The 20,219-nt window shown below is 38.9% G+C and overlaps 1 protein-coding gene across 10 annotated transcripts in view; it reads right to left on the minus strand.

Annotated features, from left to right (window-relative positions):
- Window positions 1–20,219, minus strand: part of TPK1 (thiamin pyrophosphokinase 1) — a 300,977-nt gene that overhangs the window by 14,511 nt on the left and 266,247 nt on the right. Inside the window, exons 8-9 of one of the 10 annotated variants that reach the window (XR_011003313.1) lie at window positions 14,890–15,036; window positions 13,950–14,076 (exon numbers count right to left, since the gene is read on the minus strand). The exons of 8 other annotated variants lie outside the window; for them this stretch is intronic. The gene's annotated coding sequence lies outside the window, so the exon portion shown is untranslated. The remainder of the gene's footprint in view (window positions 1–13,949; window positions 14,077–14,889; window positions 15,037–20,219) is intronic. One more of the 10 variants, XR_011003305.1, reaches the window with a different exon arrangement.

Here is a 20,219-nt window from a genome sequence, read left to right on the forward strand (position 1 = left end):
ATGCAGTGTAATGAGCCATCTCCCCCCTCCCTGCTGTGATTAATGGTGTGGACAGGAGGTCTGCTGGCCGAGCTCACACACAGTTCTGGCCCTGGAGGCATGGCCTATATAGAGCACCATGTGAATGCTTGCATGAGAGATTGGCAGGCAGAGGCAGCTCTGGGAGCCTTTGTTATTGTCCAGTTTACTCTTTCCTAAGTTCCTCCAGCTTGCACAATCTGTGTAGCCTCTGGGAAGGCAGCTTTAGAATTGGCTTACTTGATGGAAAAACTTGATACATATGATGCAAAGTAATGAGTAATGTGACAGTGATTGACAGCTAGGGGAGAAGAGGAGGGGAAAGTTGAGTTAAGCTGGGTATTGTGTGAAGAAGCAGAAGGGAGACGGAAAGAAGGAGAGTTCCTCATTACAACAGGATGTCTACAGTGGGGGAGATAAGAGTTGTTGGGTTTTATAATAATAATCATTATTAAAGTCACTTAAGTTGACACAAGTTTATGATGATATAAATAGTACCCCAGTGATTACTGGATGTTTTTCTTCAAAACTTAATCTTCCCCAAACAGAAAATAATTAATAAGTGTAGGAGGCTGACAGCATACTCCCTCTTCACATTTGTGAACAGGCCATGTAATGTGAATAGAAACCCTAGGGCCTGGTCCTATCAGCACTTCCACTGATACACTGTGCTCCTCAAGTATACATTTAAGGTGAGTCAGAACTTGCCTGCCAGCTTCTCATTTCCTTTTCCCTTACACTGTGAAGTCAGTTGTAATTTTTAGCGAATGATGCAATTACATTGCCTTGTACCAAGCAAAAGTGCACTGACGCTTTAGTGCTTTTTGAGTTTGGGTCTGAAAACAGAAGAAAAGGCTGTAATTGATTTCATCAGCATGGTAGGTGGTTTTTTTTTGTTTTTTTATTTTATTTTATTTTTTTTTATTGAAACAAAAGTTAAAACCCAGAGAAACTTCCTTCCAGTAGAAAAATGAACTCAAAATGCGGAGTCTCTCACTTTTTTGCTTTAGGAGAGGTACATGCCCAAGAGACATCCTATCTTAGCTTATATCTTACTTTATCTTCAGCAGACCGTTAGGTTCTGGACCACTGGCATGGAAAGCTGAAATTCCTGCTTTTTGGAAAGTTTTGCAAGTGTTTTATAAGAATATGCCATGCTTGCATTCAGCCTAAGGGAACTTCCATCATTAGAAAACAGGTTATGCTCTAGTTTTCCTCCTGCTGCCTATATGCAAGCAGCTCAGTACAACAAACTCATAGGAGATAAGGTTAGGAAATTACATGCACAGTAGTTGTCTGTCTGTCAATACAGAAACCTTTTCTTCCAGAACACAAACAAATGGTTTGGGGATTTTTTTTGTTTAAATCCCAATCTTCTACAGTTACTATTACCAGACCACATGCCACAGCACACTCACTTTGATTTAGCATTAATGTCAGTATTTTAACAGGTTCTGCGTGCAATCATAATGCGCTAAAACAGTCAAACATCCCCTCAAAACCTTTTAGTTGCAGAGGGGACTAATTTCAGCATCTATCCCTCTGAAAATCCTAGAACTCAAAACTCTGTAATCCAGGGTCATCTCTGCTAAAGATCTGCAAGTCAAGATGGGTCATGACAGGTCAAACTTTGAATGTATTTCCTGCTTTGAAAACACCTGGTAGGTCTCTCTATCATTCCTTAGGGATATAGGGGTCAAATAGTACAAATCTTCAGGCCAATTGAGTACATTCACTACCACGTTCAGGGACAACTGCAAGACACATGCACACATCTTTAGGGTATATCATATCCAATTTGGATGTTATCTACTCAGTCTACTTCACTACTCATTTCTGCAGGCTACAATTCAGAGAGGAATTAAATCATGTACTTAACTCGCACTTAACATAGAAACCTCAGCATCCCCTGTGCTGTACTGAATTGAAGTCCAAAGAACTCCTTTTAAAACTTCTGACCATATAACATGATGGGAAAAAGACAGAGAAATTTGCAACCTCTCAAAATAACATATGGACCCTGCAGTGTCTTTAATTCTTGATATAAAAAGCTTTATATTTTGGCTTGCATACAGAACTTCAAAACCAAAACACCTTTGCTGAGAAAGTTCTAGTGCTCAAAAACTACTCAGTCTTGACACTATATGTGCTCCTTCATTTTTGTTGCAACTTCATTATGAAGGAGGAAGGTTCCTTAACTTGTCACATTAAACCAAAATTGGGTTGATCTGACCCTAATGGCAATGAGCTGATTCTAGGAACACATGAAAGTCCCTTGCTATTCAAAATAGTACAAGCAAGAGTTATCTTTTCCCCAATTTCTCAAACACCCCTTTTCTATCCATCCACTGCTAAAATGAGAGATGTATACTTAGAAATTCATCCTGTGAAGTGTTTAAGACATTCTGATGGCTGCAATTTATCAACATAAACTACTGTACTTCACAGCAATGCTGCTGTCATAAGAAAACACCATGTGCCCTAAATTGTCTGCTGCCCTCTCCAATAATCAGCCTACTTTTTAAGATCTACAGATTTGCTGATAAAGGACACCTCAGTGCATACAGCGACAAAAAAAAAAATTGAGTTTCATACACAAAACTGGAAACTGCTCTATTAATCTTTAGATTGGGGTCATTTTTCTCTTGAGATGTGGTAATAGATTACTTCAAGAGAAAATGGGAAAGAGCACCCAGACAGGGGCCTACTGAATACTAAGCAAGTTTGCCTCCTTCCATCTTGGTCTAATCCTGAAATAAATCTAATGGCCAAAGCTGCTGTTTACTCTGTATCAACCAACACTGATGCAGAAGGAGCACATTATGTTTAGTGTCATCAGCCTGCCCCCGCATCTCCTCAAGCACCCTGTACCATAAGACCCGGCACTGCTCCTCTTCTCTCCCTGATCACAACACATTTTGCTGGTTCCAGCATCATCACTCACCTGCCCAAGAGCTCCTGAAATCCCATACCCAACCTGCTTTGCAGTTCTTTTTTTTATTTTCTCTGGGAATCAAAACCTACTCTCTTATGGGTAAGCACTCTGATCCCCTGTCTTTTCTCCTGTGGTGATTCAGTCTCTAAGGTACAGCATATAGCAAAGACTTTGTCTGTCTCATTCCTCAATCCCTCTGGATGAGTCCTCTGCATGGTACCAGACATTGAGCCCCATATTTAATGTTCTTTTATTTCAGGACATTTAAAACTGCATGAGGAAAAACATACATGAAAGTGCCTGGGAGTAAATCACGAAGGGAAGTGGCATCACGTTCTTCAGAGCCTTTGTCAGTCTTGATTTTTACAATATTCTTCCCATGTGTGAAAATTATGATACCAGCAGCATAGGAAATGCCCACCACTGTCTTTAGAAGCACACTTCTCCATCCACAAAACAGACATCAGTGGAGTGCCCTTTGTGCAAATCACAGAATCACAGAACAGTGTGAGTTGGAAGGCCCCCAGATGGATCAATGAAGTCCAACTCTTAACTGAATGGCCCATATGGGGATTGAGCCCATGACCTTGGCATGAATTGCATCATGCTTGCCCCAAATGACCAAGAGCAAGGGTGTTGTGCCTTTGCCCTTGAGGGTACAATCTTGTATCCTTGGAGGATCCCTGCTGGATTCCTTCTCTCACTGTTTCATTCTGCAGCCAAGGAGATGCTCCACCAGGGTGGAAGAAAAGCACATTGGGCTTCACCACTCCTACTCAGCTGAACTGTCTGTGGGGCTGTGGCTAAAGGCATAAACTAAAGCAGTGCCAAGCTGCTGTGTGGAATGCTGGCATCCAACCTGCCTCCTGAGATGGCTCAGGAATCCTTGCACAGGGAAGGACAATTCAGAGGTTTAGTGACACCACTGCTTGGCATCTCTGCAGTTCCTCTGGTATGTTTGCACCTCCAGAGAGCCTAAAAATGAAGCTCTTCTGATCTACTTCTGCCTGCCCATGGTAACCTCAACACCTCCTCCTATGTAACACAAAATGCACTGGCCATGTGGAGGTTAAAGGGCTCAGGATTTCCCCTGCATCTTCCTCCTTCTAAGAAATAAATGTAAGATTTTCTGTTGTTGCCCATACAGGTTTCCCAGGACACACACAACTTTTAAATGATGATTTAATGTTTTTAAAGTTTTAGGCTCTGCATTATCAGCTAGGAAAATATATGAAAAGGGTGGACACATTTTGAGTTTTTTGGGAAAATGCAGACTGGACTTTATTGAGAGAGAAGAAAGGTATTTCTCTGAAGAGCAAGGTAAAGTACTACCAGGTAGGCCCATATATAATGGGACTGTATAACACCAACGATTTCTAGTATATTCTCTAATAGTCCTGCTCTATTTCAGTCTTGAACCCCTAAATATCGCTTGTCCTGTGAGAGACTGTTACAGACCCTCTGATATTAATGACATCTGCTTCACACAGCCAACAAGCCCCCAACATCACAAGACAGACGGGGGATGCTCTCACTATATTTTTTCACAGACAATGGGAACTTCTGCCTCTCCACACTCTGGGAACATCACCCCAATTTCACAGCAAGGATGACTCGCTCACTCTCGCTGCTTCTTGCTGTTTAGATGCTACATGTCTTATTTTGCATAACCTTCCCCCTCCTTTTCATGGATTGTGCCAGTCTCATAATTTCATGGAGGAAAAAGAACTTTGCTTCTTGGGAGAAGTTGCACAAATGAATAATAGAAGTCCATATTGTAAGCACCTTGCAAAAATAGACACAGAGAAAGAGCCAGCACATATTGGTCCTACTTGGATGCTAAACCATAGGCAAAGCAGTTTTTGGCTGGCAGCAGTGGTGTTGAGTGTCTGCACACAACCCTTTGAGCATCAACTTTGAAAGTTTTTTTTACACTAAGTGGGTCATAATTTTTGTTCCCAAGTCACTGTGCAGAGAGAAAGAAAAAATCACTGGGGCATCCAGTGGTACTGTGGGGGATAGGATGAAGGTAAGATGACAGTGCTTATTTCTTCATTAAAGCAAAGCATCTGCCACTTTGTTAATATTCCAGTATGCCCTGCTCCCAGAGAACTGTGAAGGCAGAAATTATTAAAGGCAGCTCCGACTGGGAAAATGCATGTTACACTGACCTCAAAAATGTAATTCAAAATTTATGCTGCTGAATGGTCTACTCTCTAATCTGAGGAACCATCTGTGTAGACGTAGGTACAGTACATGCACAGTCTCAGGAGAGGCACCCCAGACTTATTGTCAGCATGACAGGGAACAAAAGATGATGGTCCACTGTCAACCCCTCCTGCTTAAAAAAAAAAATTTCAAGTGAAGCTTATGACCCAGGAGGTAAAAGGTTATTGAACCTGGTCCTCAGACAGGCCACTGCCCTGACCCATCAGCTGTAATTGCTCAACGAAGCCACCACAGGCTGCTCAGGGCTGTTTTGCTGTAAATAGGCAGCTGTGAACACAGGAGACTGCAGTGGCTTCCTGCCAAAAATCTGCATTTTAATAACTTTGTAATTGCATATTTTTGCAATCTGTTGACTCTGACTTATTTTAAGAACATCCAAAGAGTAAAACAGTATCACCACCAGATTTTTCTGGTACTTTAAATCTCACAATGAAGTTTGCATCAACTCAGTAATTACTGTGAATAATTCATAATAAAGGTTATAATGATGTGACACATTCTAGTGATTCCCTGAAATTTAGGATGTTGAAGGGATAAAAACAAAATAAAAAATTAAATTCAATAGTAAATATTAGAAGAAATATAATTAAATTCCATAATTAAAAAAACAGATTGCAAATCCAGCGTGGGTGATAGTGTTGCTATCAAGCTTATGTAATTTCATTAGAAGTGATTTGCTTTAAAGATGAAAAATAATTTTAGCAAAAATGGCTGTGATCCTGCAAATGCCAGCATCCATAGTCATGTGAATAGTCTACTGCACAATGGGACCACTTGTGTGAAACTGTTGGCAAGACTGAGGCTCCAGTCACAGTTTGCACAACAAAACACTTGAAAAAATTATCCATCTTAATGAAAATAATGTGGAATTACATCCATTTTTACTTGGTTGTGCTTTTCAGATTAGTGCTATGAACAATATATTGTGTACAGGATATGGAAGAAATTTCAAATTATCCAAGTCCCTTTGCTTAAAGAAACAGAGTCAAACATGTTTTGGCTCACCTTAGCTCACTGTACCCTTTCCATCCAATATTCTGAAACTGTGATCCCTACAGCAGGCTTCCAGGGAAGGCCACAAGACACTTAGATGCTCTATTTCTTTCATGTACCTATAAGGTTTGAGAGATTTTGAAAATCTTGTTTCACTTGAAATTGAACTTTTTACATCTTCCCTCTATACAGACACACTGACTGACCATTCCAAGTCAACCAATTGAACTTTACTATTTAAATGGAATAATAACATAAGTCCAGTTTTGTGTTTGTAATGTCTTTCTTAAGTCAGAATTTTAACACTGGAAAGGCTTGTTGTTCCATTTCATGACCGGAAGAATGAAAGTTCAGTTCTCTTACGTCTCTTTCCAATGAGGCAGTAGGCTGAAATGAAAATCAAATCTATAGCTTCCAAGACTAGAAGCAATGTAAAGAACCACCTCACAATAAAGCAGACAAGTAATTATAACTTAGAGTGTACATCTCCAAAGGTTGATCAGGCTGAATGGGCTCTGACTGGCTACTTTTCTTCCCTAATCCTGAAAAGTAGCAACAAAAGCCCAGTGGGCAGCTGAATTTGCCCAGCATACACTGGGAAGAACAGTGAAAGGCTGCCAGAGGTTGAAGGTTTAGCTACACCAGTTCAGCCCAAGAGGTGTTGGGCTTTTTGCTGTCATCTTTCCCTCTGCCCCCGAGTTGTCATTCCTTGTCATTAGAGCTTATTTCCTCAGGAAAGGTGTGTTTGCTAGTAAGAGAGGGAAGGTCCTGGTTGACAGATCCTGGTGACAGATTTGTCTCATATAATGATATACAGATGTGATTTTCATTCTGATTTGCAAAAGGAAATGCAGTGTTTTTACCCAATTCTGAAGAATGTAAAAAATGCAAGGATTTTTTTTTACCCTGAATATTAAGCAATACTATTCTTGAAAGCTTGCCATTATTTCTCTGTTCTCTCATTAATTCTCTTCCATTGTCACTACATGTTCCTCAGCCCTCCAGTTTGAAACAGTACCATGTAGCCCCAATAAATACACCAGTTTTTACCAAAAATGAATGAAGTATTCAGAGAGAATAAACTAGAGTTGCAAGTATTTAACACTGGTCACTATATACAGCAGAATAAACAGATCCTAGAAGGATGGCAGCCATCATAGATGAGACAGATTTATGATATATGTGGAGTGCAAACTCCCCCCACCTTCCTAACGCTGCAACTTGTCTAGTGGCAAGGGAAGCACAGCAGTTGTTTCACCCCTTGTCAGCTGAAGAAGCAACCTGAAGAGCTTTATTCACTTAGAAATGTAAAGTAATACACAGTGAAAGACCATACTTGAAATGCTCTCCATCACTCATCCACTATGAAACTTTCATCGCCAGGCAGCAACTGCAATGCTTTCACCAGGGGCCTCCAGTGGCTGCTTCAAGGCTCAGCAATGCCATAGGAGGAAAGTAACACTTAATTTTACTTCTTTATTGGTGGGTGGGAGGGATGGGAATGTAACAAATGACCCCTGACATAAGGCATTTCATGGAGAATTGACCAGTTGGGATTAATGGCCCTTGGCTGAATCTGGGCTATAAAATTTTTCAGCCAGCCATTAATTTTCAGGAAATGTTCTATCCCTCAGCCATTATTACTTAAATAAAAACATATATTGTATATATGGTCAAATCAAATTACCGCTAGAATTTTGTCAAGCACAGATAAGGGTGTAAATTTACTGTGTTATTAAGGCTTTTCCTTTTATGCTCAAATAACTATAGTTTGGTAGTGGGAATGAGTCTTATACATGCTCAGGGAAAACACCCTTGCTTTGTCCTTGTGTAAAGCGATCACGGGATTAGAAGCTGGAATAACTAATTAAAAAAAAAATCATCATCAATTACCTCAATTTTTCTGTTATGATCATGAAGAAAAGCAGTATACATATACTCACAGATGTTCACTGTAATTACACTCAGTGATAAGTATATTTATCACACAAAAATACATACAGTACATCAAAACACATGGAAGGTGGCGTGGCGTTTTTGCAGTGAATTTGGGCTAAATATATTAATTATGCACAGGAAAGCTGTAATTGCATAGTGCAGATCTTCCTAAAGAAAGGCTAATAAAACTTTCCTACCATACATATACTCTCCAGTTTTTGCTGCACATTGCAGGAACACCAATTTATGAAAAGGAATTTAGCAAAATTTTATGGAATCTATCGCTTGCAAGACTGAGTCTGTACTTCAGCTGCCATTGGTGAGGCCATACAGTGATTTGAGAAGGAAGAAGACTATCACCAATAAAATTTTAGAAACCTTTATAAATGACTGAAAATAGATTTTCTGTACAAGTGCCTTGACTTCAGAATGTCATGGTAAGGTCTGGACCCATGACAGGTATACAGTCCAGTATACCGTTAATATTAATGTATTATTTTACCAATACAGGGAAGAAATTTATAAGCTTACAAGGCATCTACGTAGGGCCAAGGATGATCACAGATACATTACTTTAAAATGTTGAATGCTTTTTATGTATACAGAAGTGATGTTCTTGTCTGGAGATGTTTTACCTTTATGAGCTACTCTGTTTTCCTCCCAGAGAGCCTGGCACAGTGTGCCTCAGGCTGTATCTTTAGGGGTGGCCTCACCGAGGACACAACAGAGGGTGGATTGGTTTTGGGGTGACAAAGCTAAGAAAGGAGTGGCGAAGCTTCAGTCACCCAGCAGCAATGGGGGACTAATGCCATTCCCTCCCTGTCTTTGAGGAGCAGCAGGGCTGGACATCAAGCCCTGCGGCATCCCTCAGCACCTGAGGCTGACGGGACCTCTGCAGTGCATGCCAGTCACCCCAACACTCCTGATAGGAGGTACTGGGTTCTGCACTATTTTTACGATGCCACTTGCAGAAAATGAAGGACATTCTAAATCCACACCATGAAAGGAGAAATATCAATCTTATTTATACTGAAATGTGCATTACTTCATGCCAGTTTGTGGGCATGCAGTCCCTGGCCCTTGTCCCTCACCTCCCTGCATCAGTGCTGAGTTCCCGGCACCCTCAATGTGGTGTCCTTGAGGTGCTCTGACCATTCCTCTTTCCTCTCACACCCAGCCTTTGGTGTTCCCCTTGTCTCCTGTGAGGGCTGGCAAGCTCTTGCTTCATCCAGTTACCATGTTCAGCCACCTCACACTCCCTTCCCCACACCAGGAAGTGCTTTGTCTTTTAGCAAAATAACAACATGAATCTTCCAAGCTACTCAGCACCTGCAGTTTGTCAAGTGAGAAGGAAGTCTGCCCAAAGCATGTGCAGACAGGGCTGCTCTAGAAAGAGTTGCAGCTTTCCAAATCATTTGCTATTCCTAATGCCCTCCACTGTGGTCTGCCTCACGCCTTGTTAGTTCTGTGGATTGCAGAAAGACTTCCAAGCAGTGTGATATTCAATGGTCTAAAAGACGACAAAACCAGGACGGGGCCCAGTGTAATGTGAGCTTTATAGTAAAACACAATCAGTGAAATAATGACTTACTGCCTCCGCACTTCATGGGAACATTTGAAACAAAGGAAAATTAAGCTTGCATGTTCTGATTCACTGTAGCCTTCTTCAGTCTTGTACTTAATGTAGACACTGATATGCAAACCAATTTCATCAAGTCTCGAGAGATTATTCTGGCTGGTAGTAATGACTGAGCTAAAAAAATCAGGTTTGATCAGGCTCTGATGCTGAAGAGCTGCATATTCAGCTCTAAATTTGTATTTCCTGGCATTTATTGCCCATTTTCTGTGAACACATACAGCTGAAAAGAAAAAGTGCTTTGTAAGGACACAGTTCTGAACAAAATTTACTCTCAAATCCTGCCCATGTGCACTCTGGGAATCCAATGCACCTCAACTGAGAAGGTGGCCAAGATCTTCTTTCCTTTTTCACTCCTTGTACTGAAATGAAACTTTTATACCATACTGCATTAACCCATAAGAGAATCAGAAAGCAAATATTAATTTCTGCCCCAAAAGCAACATGCAAATGTAGCAAATATTTTATGTAATTTCTGTAATCAATACTATAAAAGTTGGTGAAAAATGCACCACCACCTTAAAATGCACTGAAACTTGTAATGGAATTTAATAGTAATCATAATGTTTAATTCACCAAATGGATGGAGCATAAGAGATCATCCACTGTGAAAAATACAATTCAAACATTCTTAGAGCCCTAGAATAATACAAAAACATTAGAGAATAAAAGTATATTTATATGCCGCAGATTGAAGTCCTTTCCTGAGTAGAGAAAAGGCAGGAAGACACCATGAGGTGATATTACCATGTTCCCTAGGTGTACAAACTACTTAAAAAACAATTAGGTAGGAAGATTCATACTTTGCTTTTTTTTCCCCCCACAAACCAGTATGTCTTATTAGCATTACAAAGAAAGGTGTCACCTAGGAGACAGAGCAAACAGCAATGCTGTTTAAATTAATACTCCTTTTAAATTTTTAAAAGGAAACTGTTTTCCCTAGCTGTGACCCTTGGCTAATGCAAATCCACTTGCTTCTACTGAGTCATTCTCCTTGCTTTATTTTCCTATGTCATTCAATATATTCAATTCTTTCTGTAAGACTGAGAGAATTAGAGGCAGGAATTATGCATATGCTATATGCTCATAGAATGCTTCTTTAAGCCTTTTTTATTGCTTCTAAACAAGCTTCAAAGCCTTGTTTATAGTCACAGCAATGACTGAAAAATGAAATTTCATCAGCTCAGAAATATAATCCAGGAGATGCAACACAGATAGGTATCTAAGCAGATAGTTTGATTTTAGAAGTAAGATTCCAATACTTCCAAAAACTTTAGTAGATTTTTTAGTAATTTGTGCTACACCTAAACAAACTAAGAATGGATTAAGGGGTGATATTTCCAGGACTTTTGGATATTTTTATCTGTAATGGTAGTTAAACATGGTTAGCAGAGGGAATTTGTTAAGTATTTCTGAACAATCAGGACACTTATTTCAAGGCTTAATTTTGGCTTGTAAATGTTTTGGTCACAGTGGCATAGAAAATTAATAGTTAGGGGAAAAATACCTAACACCTTTTTCAATTTAAAACCACTGCACTGTTATTCTCCATTTCAGCCAAAACTACTCCAACTTCCTTATGCACATGAAAAATAACACCAGACACTGAGAAGCAATTACCAGCTCCTGTGTGATGAGTCCCTCATGCTTGTAATTAATGTATTTTAGCTTAGCAACAAAACAAATCTGAAATTATTAAGTATTTTGTTACACTTTCTTTGCTGTACAAAGAAAACCCACCAGGCAGCCAAAGAAGAGTTATATCAACATATATTCTCATAGTTTTCAAAGTTCTTTGGTCTAGGTTATAAAATAAAGATGGTGGAGGAAAGGAATTGCTCATAATGCTTTGAATGCCACAATGATGTTGCCAGCTTGAAATGATTAGCTGCTCATTAATACAATGCTGAAGTGATTTTTCCCATGTCAGTCCTCACATATATGAATTTTGCATACACACATACAAGATAGGAAAATATATCACAAAATAAACAAAAAGCACTATTAAGAGTATCATCTAGTCACATTTAACTGCCGCTGCTGAGACTTATTTGCCTCCTTTTTTACTTGTACATTAAGATATGATTTTAAACACTTGCACAGGAGCTATTTTTTCTCCCATTTCCTGCCTCTTTGATACTGAGGTATTTTATTCAAACCCCTGAATTACAATTCTGGGAGTGGCTTTGCCTGTGCAATGTTCTGGACCTGTCTTTGTACTGTGTTTATTTCAGCAGTGATGAGAGGTTTTTGTCCAACACAGCTGAAGTTGTGGTGATGCTTGTGGTGATTCAGCCCAGGTATTTGAATTGCTTTGAAATCTCACTAGGTGAGAAACAGCACAAGCTTGCTTGATCGTGGTATTCAGGCCTTTTTTTCACCCCTGACTGAACAGGCACTGTAGGTGAGGATTTTGATTGAGAAAGAGAAATTTTGGGCCAAAACCCTACAGAGAGATGTGGTCTCCAGAAAGGTTAACAAGTTCTTCAAAACAGCAAAGATAGATTGCTGCTTGTCAGTAGCACTGTGATCCACTTAGCTGAGGCATTAAAAAAAAAAAAAAAAGCTCCTTCTGCTTTCTGGTGCCTTTCATCACTCTTTATGTAGGAAAGTAAATAGCTGATGCTAGCCTAGCACCTGGCCAGTCATTGCCCTGTTCATAAATCAGAATAAAGCAAATATCACTTTCTCCACAGTGTAATCAGGACACACGTTCCCAGTGTACGGTGCTTTCCACCGTCAGCTTTCCATATTTATCTTGTTTTTTGGAAATCAATCCTATGCAATGTGAACATGGAGAGGTGGAAATAAAAAAGAGAAATTTGCACAGTATTACTCCTCAAGTTTACTTATCTTGTAAATCCATAAGGTGCCTTTCATGTTCATGTAATGAGCATGTTATAAATTAAAAAGAGAAAGAACTCACCTCTGCAAAGCAAAATCAGCAACAAATCTAACACTTTCCCTCTAGTAACTACTAGAAAAATGCAAAGAAAAGAGATCCCTCCCTCTTAAATATTTTAAGGCGATATATTTATGAGAGCATAACTCACTGAGTATTCTTCCAGTATTGAAGACAAAACCAGATTTCCTTAAAACTCATGCTATACTGGAAAAGAAACAACAAAAAAGTTATTTATGGTAGACCAAAGGGCTTCCCACATGGAATCAGACCTGTATAAATGCAGCCATTGTATTATTGATTATTAACTCAGTTGCAACCTTGCCTGTAACTGATATATAGAGCAATCTATTTTCAAAGATGGTTTGCATCAGTTGTGACTGGCTATTTACTTCCAAATGATGAAGCATATGGTTCAGCTTCCTTTTATGTGGCCCAAAGAAGATTTGGAGATAAGCAAAGGAAGGACCTCAGGACTTCAACCGGTGTCTACAGATAAAAATGTGTAAATATTTTATAACACTTTTATAAACTTTTTAATACTGTTTTAGCTTTTACTTGCATCATGTTCTCAACAAACAAGCACAATGCAAATGCATTCCAATAATGAAACTTCCTCTAATAGTCCCAAGAGTAAATATTCATAAAATTTGCTTTAGACATCTAATTTGATGTTTAAACAAGATTAATTCTAGAATTGCACATAATAACCCCAGCACTGCCTTGTACCACAGAGGAACTGAGTTGCCTAACTTTAAAAGCCTCTAAATCATACCTAAACTGGAAGCATAAAGTGATTCAAAACAGGTAGTGGAGATGCCCTAAAAGAGATTTCTGGAGGACACTTCTAAGCCACTGATGATTCACTGCTCATGACCTTCTTTAAGATCATGGATTATGAGCATATGGAAATGGAAGGCCAAACAACAGCGACATAGAGAGTTGTTAATAATTGCAGTGCCCATCTTGAAAGTGAAGTAATTATCTTCATAACTTTTAAACAGACCTGAAATCTGTATTCCCAAGAAGGATAGGCCAGCAGTGAAGAGGGAGACATTTTCTTCTCTATTACAGCTCACATTTCTCAGTTCAAGAGAATTCAGCTTGGTGTCATCTCGAGGGGCAAATTTCTAGGGGAAGCAGACCACTAAATATCTTATGGTAAGAAATACCAGCTGATATTTGTTCTTGCCACCTCACCTGCAGATGTTGTGGAGTGGAAAAATGAAGAGACAGCCAAAACACAAGTGAAGTTTAAATGAGACTGGTGTGAATCATGACTGCAATAACCAGCTCACCTGGGGCATGTCTCCTATGTGTAGGCAGGAGCTCAATCAAAGCAGTCTGGTATAAATGATGTGATTTTAGAGAGAATGACTTAAGCTAACTCAGCCTGGTATGTGAACGTTTTGTGTTGATCAAAACCTGAAAAAAAATCAATACAAAATGAAAATTCCACTGGTCAGACTTTGAGTAGTGGCAGACTCTGACATTTAGATCCAAGCACTACAGGCAGACATCTCTTTTCAGGTACAGGCCTATCTCCAAATCAGATGCTCATTTCACCTGCTTGGCACAGCAGGCCTTTAAATTGACTGTCCCTTACTTATTTGGACACAAAAATAAATCAGGTTAGCTCAGCCCGACAACTGAAACTGCTAAAGCTAGCCTGGCCTGCAGCAGATCAGGAGCTGTTCAGGTGCCCTGCTCTTGCAGCAGAGTGATGGAGTAGCAAGTCCTGTAGAGGAGGATGATGCACCTCTCTCATTATTAGGTTGTATCAGGTCCACAGGGGCCACAGCCTCAGAGGAAAATGTCAGGATCTACTTTAAGGGCCTGCTGTGCTAACCCATCATGATGGGACAACCTCAAGACTTCTCCTTCCTTGTTTGCATTTGGAGCCTGGATAAAATAGACCAGCCTGAATTCCTATGCACACAGTCCAGGAAAATGCTTAAAGCCTGCAGACAGCCTTTAGTGAAAAACTCTCTTTTTCCAAAAAAACACAGAAGTATATAAGCAAGAAGCTTCAATTCAAATCAGCAGGCTGCTCCATATCCTTACAATAGGTGAGCAACAGAGAGACCCTGAGCTGCATATGTGAGCCACTTAACTAATCCTAGTATGTTGGGTACTAATGATACACAGAGGGTTTTAAAAAAACTCATTGACAAAATAAGTAGCATATTTCCTGCCACAAAGGGTCTTTCAATACTCTTAATGTTCACATCAGACTACCTGAGTTGCTCTCACACTTCCCATATTCTTTTCTCTCCTACATTCAATCTATAGCTCATGGAGCTTTGGCTCTGCTCGGGTTAATGGACTCCATTTTCAGCCATCTTCTCACTTGCCAGGCAGAACCAAGCTACATCTTTGGGAGAACTGTAAAAATACAAACAAAGTGAACAAAAATTAAACAGCTTTCCTTTGTTTGTAAAGGCTTACACAGGATGCTACAACAGGTATTATATTAAAACCTAAAATAAATAAATGTAAGCTGTTCCTAGCATTGTAAATATGACATTACTTTCCATGTAACCCAAGGATTGAAAAGAGAAGGGAAAAAAAACCCAAATAAAAAAGGTGATAGAACAAAACTGTCACTACACCTTGGTAAAAGTGAAGTCACTTACTCTAAAACCTAAAGCAATATTTGTACCCCTTGTCCTGGATGATCAACAGGCAGTAATTATTAGCTCATTAGCTGCTCAGATCACCATAAGCTGGTGATGTGCTCAGAAATGGCTGAGGAGTAGACACAGAAATTTGTCTCCCAAGAAATCAATTTGGGTCCTTCAAGAAAACATGATTAATGTTTTCTTGGGATGCTGCCTGCACCGGAAGGGCAGCTATGTCTTTAGACATTATTAATATAGAGTGCACTTCTGCTATAAAACTCTCTCAGGTAAAGCCAACTATGACAGAATTACTGACCTGTCAAACTTCACCGATTTGCTTTTTAACACTGAGACCATCCAAACCATGTGAGGGCTTACCAAAGCTGCTATTTCTCACTACTCCTGCCTGGCAAGGCCACCTGCCCACTGATAGGCCTGGGGACCTGGACAGGGTTTTTCTCACTTCTGCATATGTGCATAAAGGTGTGAAAACTTGGACATGTAATAAACCACAGTCAATTAGGTGGTGAACACACTCTTACATGAGACACTTAAACTGCTCCAGGATGAAGGAGATATTTCGGTTTTCCTCTTCAAGGTGAGAGATAAGAATCCCTGCATTTATTAATTTATTATACAAATTTACTACTTTGGAAATGGGTATTTGAATAGTTTTCTTGGTTTTGTGGTTTTTTTTTTTTTTTTTTGTTTTTTTTTTTTTTTTTGGATATTTCTACAGGTCCTCCCTCATTAAAAGTCTATCTTATGGCACGATGAAAGTGTACATTTAAACTTTCTTAGTCACCAAGACACATACCTACATTATGCCTAGAAATGTTAGGACCTGAATGTGCATTTTTATGTATGCAAATATCCACTTCTATATTATGTAAGTGATCCTAGAACATAGCTTTAAGCTTCTTTTATATGTTAAAAGAGAAAACCTCCACAAATACAGACCTCACAGCTTTTTCCCATGAGGAAAGACATTGTAGATGCCTATGGAAAGGTTTCTTACTACTACAAAATAAGACAATTTATTCTCAAGATGTCAACTGAACAATAAAGCACAAGTAACCATAAAGTATTCAGAAACTTTTCTGCAGTTTGCTGTACTTCTTTATCCAAGATATTTTTATGTGTGTGCAAATGAGCACATACATTATCTGACTTGTCATTAACTTATCTAAATCTTGACATGAAGTATAAATTGTTAATGATGTGCAACTGAGAAATGTCAAAAGTATATGGCAGGGCCAAAAGTCAGCATAAAAAAGGTAAACAGGAAAACTTTCTATGGCATCTTCTTTCCTGCTAAAATAATGTATAGTAATACCAGTTAAGCAATCTTCACAGAGCACTAAACAGGTGAAAGAGTAGAAAAATCCTTCTTTCACAACAATACTTAGGGGAAAAAATAAAATTCCTAAAATGAATCCTGGAATAGTCAGTCCTAACTCTTCCTTCATGACAGAAACCTTCAGATTCCCATGTCTTTTTCACTATTGTTGGCAACTGATCACTAAGCAGGATAATTGCACTCTAGTGTCATCCTTGATTTTACACTGCATTTGGATACACTGGTTCATTTAAACAAAGGTTTCTTACTTTTGTTATTTATTTATCTGTTTAGTTAACTGCACAAGGAAGGGTCTAATTCATAAGCATTGTTACTTATTTACACACAAAGATTTGAAGAACAGTTGCTATAGGCCTGGAGTTTGACAAGGATTACACATCTAATGATAGAGTAAGAAAACTGTACTCTGTAATAACGAGGTATATCCCAGGGAAGAATGAGAGAGTGGGAGGAATACTGCCTAGCTTCTTTCTTGTGACCCATTCAGGCGTCACAAGCTCTGAGATAAACAGGAAGATGTTGGTTTCCACTTTGTTTTGGTGATCTGTAAGCAGGAGAGTGTTGTTCTTTCCTTCTAGAGAAGGGAAGGGTCATCACACATCTACCTGTGTCAGGCATGCACGGATGTACAGTCAGCACGGATGCTCTTGAGGTGTTGCTGTTTAAACACTACCTCTTCCTCAAGGGTGCATAAAATCAATGTCAAGCTCATCCTGACTTCTAGCGGTTACAACATAAACCCAAAGGTACCCTACTGAGGTGAAGCGAGTCATTTATGATTTATATCAGCTAAAGCAAAGCAAAGCAAAATACACTAACCTCTGCAGCCCACAGCTCATGTACTCCTTGTAAATATGTGTAACTCTGAAAGCTTATCCAACCTCTTTGAGGAAATATTTACTTTTTGAACTACATGTTTCAAAGTCACATTTCACATCCAGCACATGTTCATTCTGAAGTCTGTACATTAGCAACTCTTGGTCCACAGGTCTCCTACCTGCAGCATCGACTCTCCAGCTAGCAAAGCTGCCTGCTTCCTTAAGACTTTTAGGCTTTGCATCCATTTTATAGCTCAGTGCTCTCTGACTGAAGTTCATTGCTTCTACACTGTAGAAGCTCATGCAGATCATCAGCTGCTTTTTAACTGAGAAAGACATATTTCACATGAGCAGTTTTCATTCAGTTTGCAGGAATGCTGGTTTGTAGAGTGCATAGATATCCCATGATAGTATGTGTTGCATCTTCAGCTATGGGCCATTGTTATCGCTACTGAAAAAGTTGTTCAGTAATACTTCAGGAAAAAAAATGCCTCTTTTACTTGTCCAAGGTTTCCTAGAGTACTCTGGTACTCATTGGAGAAATACAAAAGCAAGAGCACAAAGAACAGGGATGAACAGCCAAACGAGGTGGCATCAAGCCATCATAAGAATATGTGGAATATGAAACTAGTAGCAGAAATAGAAACTTTCAAGCACCAAAGTTTGATGTCCTGGAGGCTAAATTAAATCAGGACCAAATTTCTGCATTAAGGGAAAACAACAAGAAATTTGTCCAGAATGTCGTATTTGGAAAGGCTGCCGACTCAGCAAGTTAGGGTCTGTCAAATGATTGCTACACATAACATCAGTAATTAACCTCCAGATATTAAACTTTTGTTTTTGTATTTACTGCTATTCAAATGCAGACACGCAGAGCGCATTTTTTCTACTTGCTCCAAGGAAGTGGACCTGCTCAAGAAATGAAAAGATTTAGTCAAAGGACAAGTTTAGGGCACAACATTTCATTTTAATTTAAAACTAGAATCTTGAAGTTTTAAGGACAGATTTGCCAAACAAGCATGTAAGAACAGGAAATTTCCAAGGTATCCTGTAATTAAAGAGAAAAAAAGTTACATGTTGAAGAATACAGTGACTACTAATCCTGACCAGAAATCAGGATCATCATATTACCCAAGTAAAGTAAGGATTCTTTTTGGTCCAAGAAACCTCGGAAAGTTGAAACTATATGGCAAATGACTAATCCTAAAATTTTCATAGTTGACACTATCAGTAGTATTGGTAGTTCAGAAATAGAAAAACTTGATATTATCCAGGCTATGATGCCTAATAACAGCTTTTGTTCTTTAAATAATAAAGTTGCTAGAGAGACTGAGTGTGCTTACCACAACTGAGTTTCAGGGAAGGGGAACAAATTACTCCCTTTACTTTAAAATAACTTTGAAGACTGTTCCTTGCCTCCCTAAGGAGGTGGAGCAGGGCACCAAATAGTGTTCATTATTTTCCAGCAAAGCTGAAAATGAGGAAGGTGCTAACAGTCAGATTGCTAAATTAATTCTTAATTCCCTCTTCACTGTTCTAGTGCTCACTCTCATTATGCCCTGGATTAAAACAAACATACTAAAAGAACCTACTAAAAATAGAAGAAAAATTACAACGCAGCAACTATTCATTGTAAGGAAGAAAAGAAGTTTAAAAAAAGTTGGGAAAAACAAGGGTCGGCCCCCTTCACACTTTTAATGCAAATTATATAATTATATTTTCAACCTTTATCCCAGATTTCAATGTAAAAATCTTCTGAATTCAGAAATAGATTTTACAAAGATTGACAGCTTAAATAACTATTCAAAATGATGAACAGCGCTGAACTTGGAACAGAGGGGAGTCTAAGCAGGGCTGTTATTAAGCTTGAGCAATTAATTAAACTTCTGTTCTACAAAAACATTTAAAAATTCAGAGGCATGAATTTCACATTATCTTGTTGGAATTTTTTGTCTTTTGCAAGAGCAATTTTTAAAATTTATTTAAAAGGCTCTTGATTAAATGATCTGATTTACAGGCAGTAAAAAACATAGAAAAGCAAGTGCTGTATCTTGTCTAACATGAAAATACCACAAGTGCACTCATTTTTCAGTTTTTTGAGTTGCACCAATTATTAATAAAACACTTTAGAAAACAAGCAATTCTCATTAAGAAAACATTAGGAAAGTGTTTTTCAGCACAGTAATGGTCATTTTTAGAGTTCATCCGATGTGTGAGATAGCAACCATTCCCCAAGCAGCCAGTTTCAAATTCTGCTGAGGACAGGAGAAGGAAACAGTTTGACCTTGGAAAAAACTCTAAATAAAGTACAAACTTACAAATATGCACATTTGCATCTGCAATGAAAATCCTCTGACCATACAAAGAAATAAGAATGCAATTCATAAAATACTTCTCCTTCTGAAAAAAAACTTTACCCAGGAGAGGAAATGGGGGTGAGATTCATCTGAGTAAATGGGAACACCTACAATGCCCCAAGGCTGTAACTGTATAGGGGGTGTGACTCAAGCTAGATTTGTGAAGTAAATCAGATGAATGATACTTGCAAACTGCCCACTCATCTTCTGAGCAAAAAAGAGCAACAGAGACTTGCTAGCTGCAGAAGTACAATGTTTGGCATGATGAATCATAGTATGGGCATCTACATTTTCTTAACAGCACCACTGAGTACAGACGATTCATCCCTTAATCCCCTGTTCCTTCTCCCCATGCAAATGTTATATTTCCTACAACATTTCCAGTTGTATTTCGAGAGAAATGCAATAACTG

This window comes from Anomalospiza imberbis, chromosome 1 (genome assembly GCF_031753505.1).
Source record: "Anomalospiza imberbis isolate Cuckoo-Finch-1a 21T00152 chromosome 1, ASM3175350v1, whole genome shotgun sequence".
Lineage (NCBI taxonomy): Eukaryota > Metazoa > Chordata > Aves > Passeriformes > Viduidae > Anomalospiza > Anomalospiza imberbis.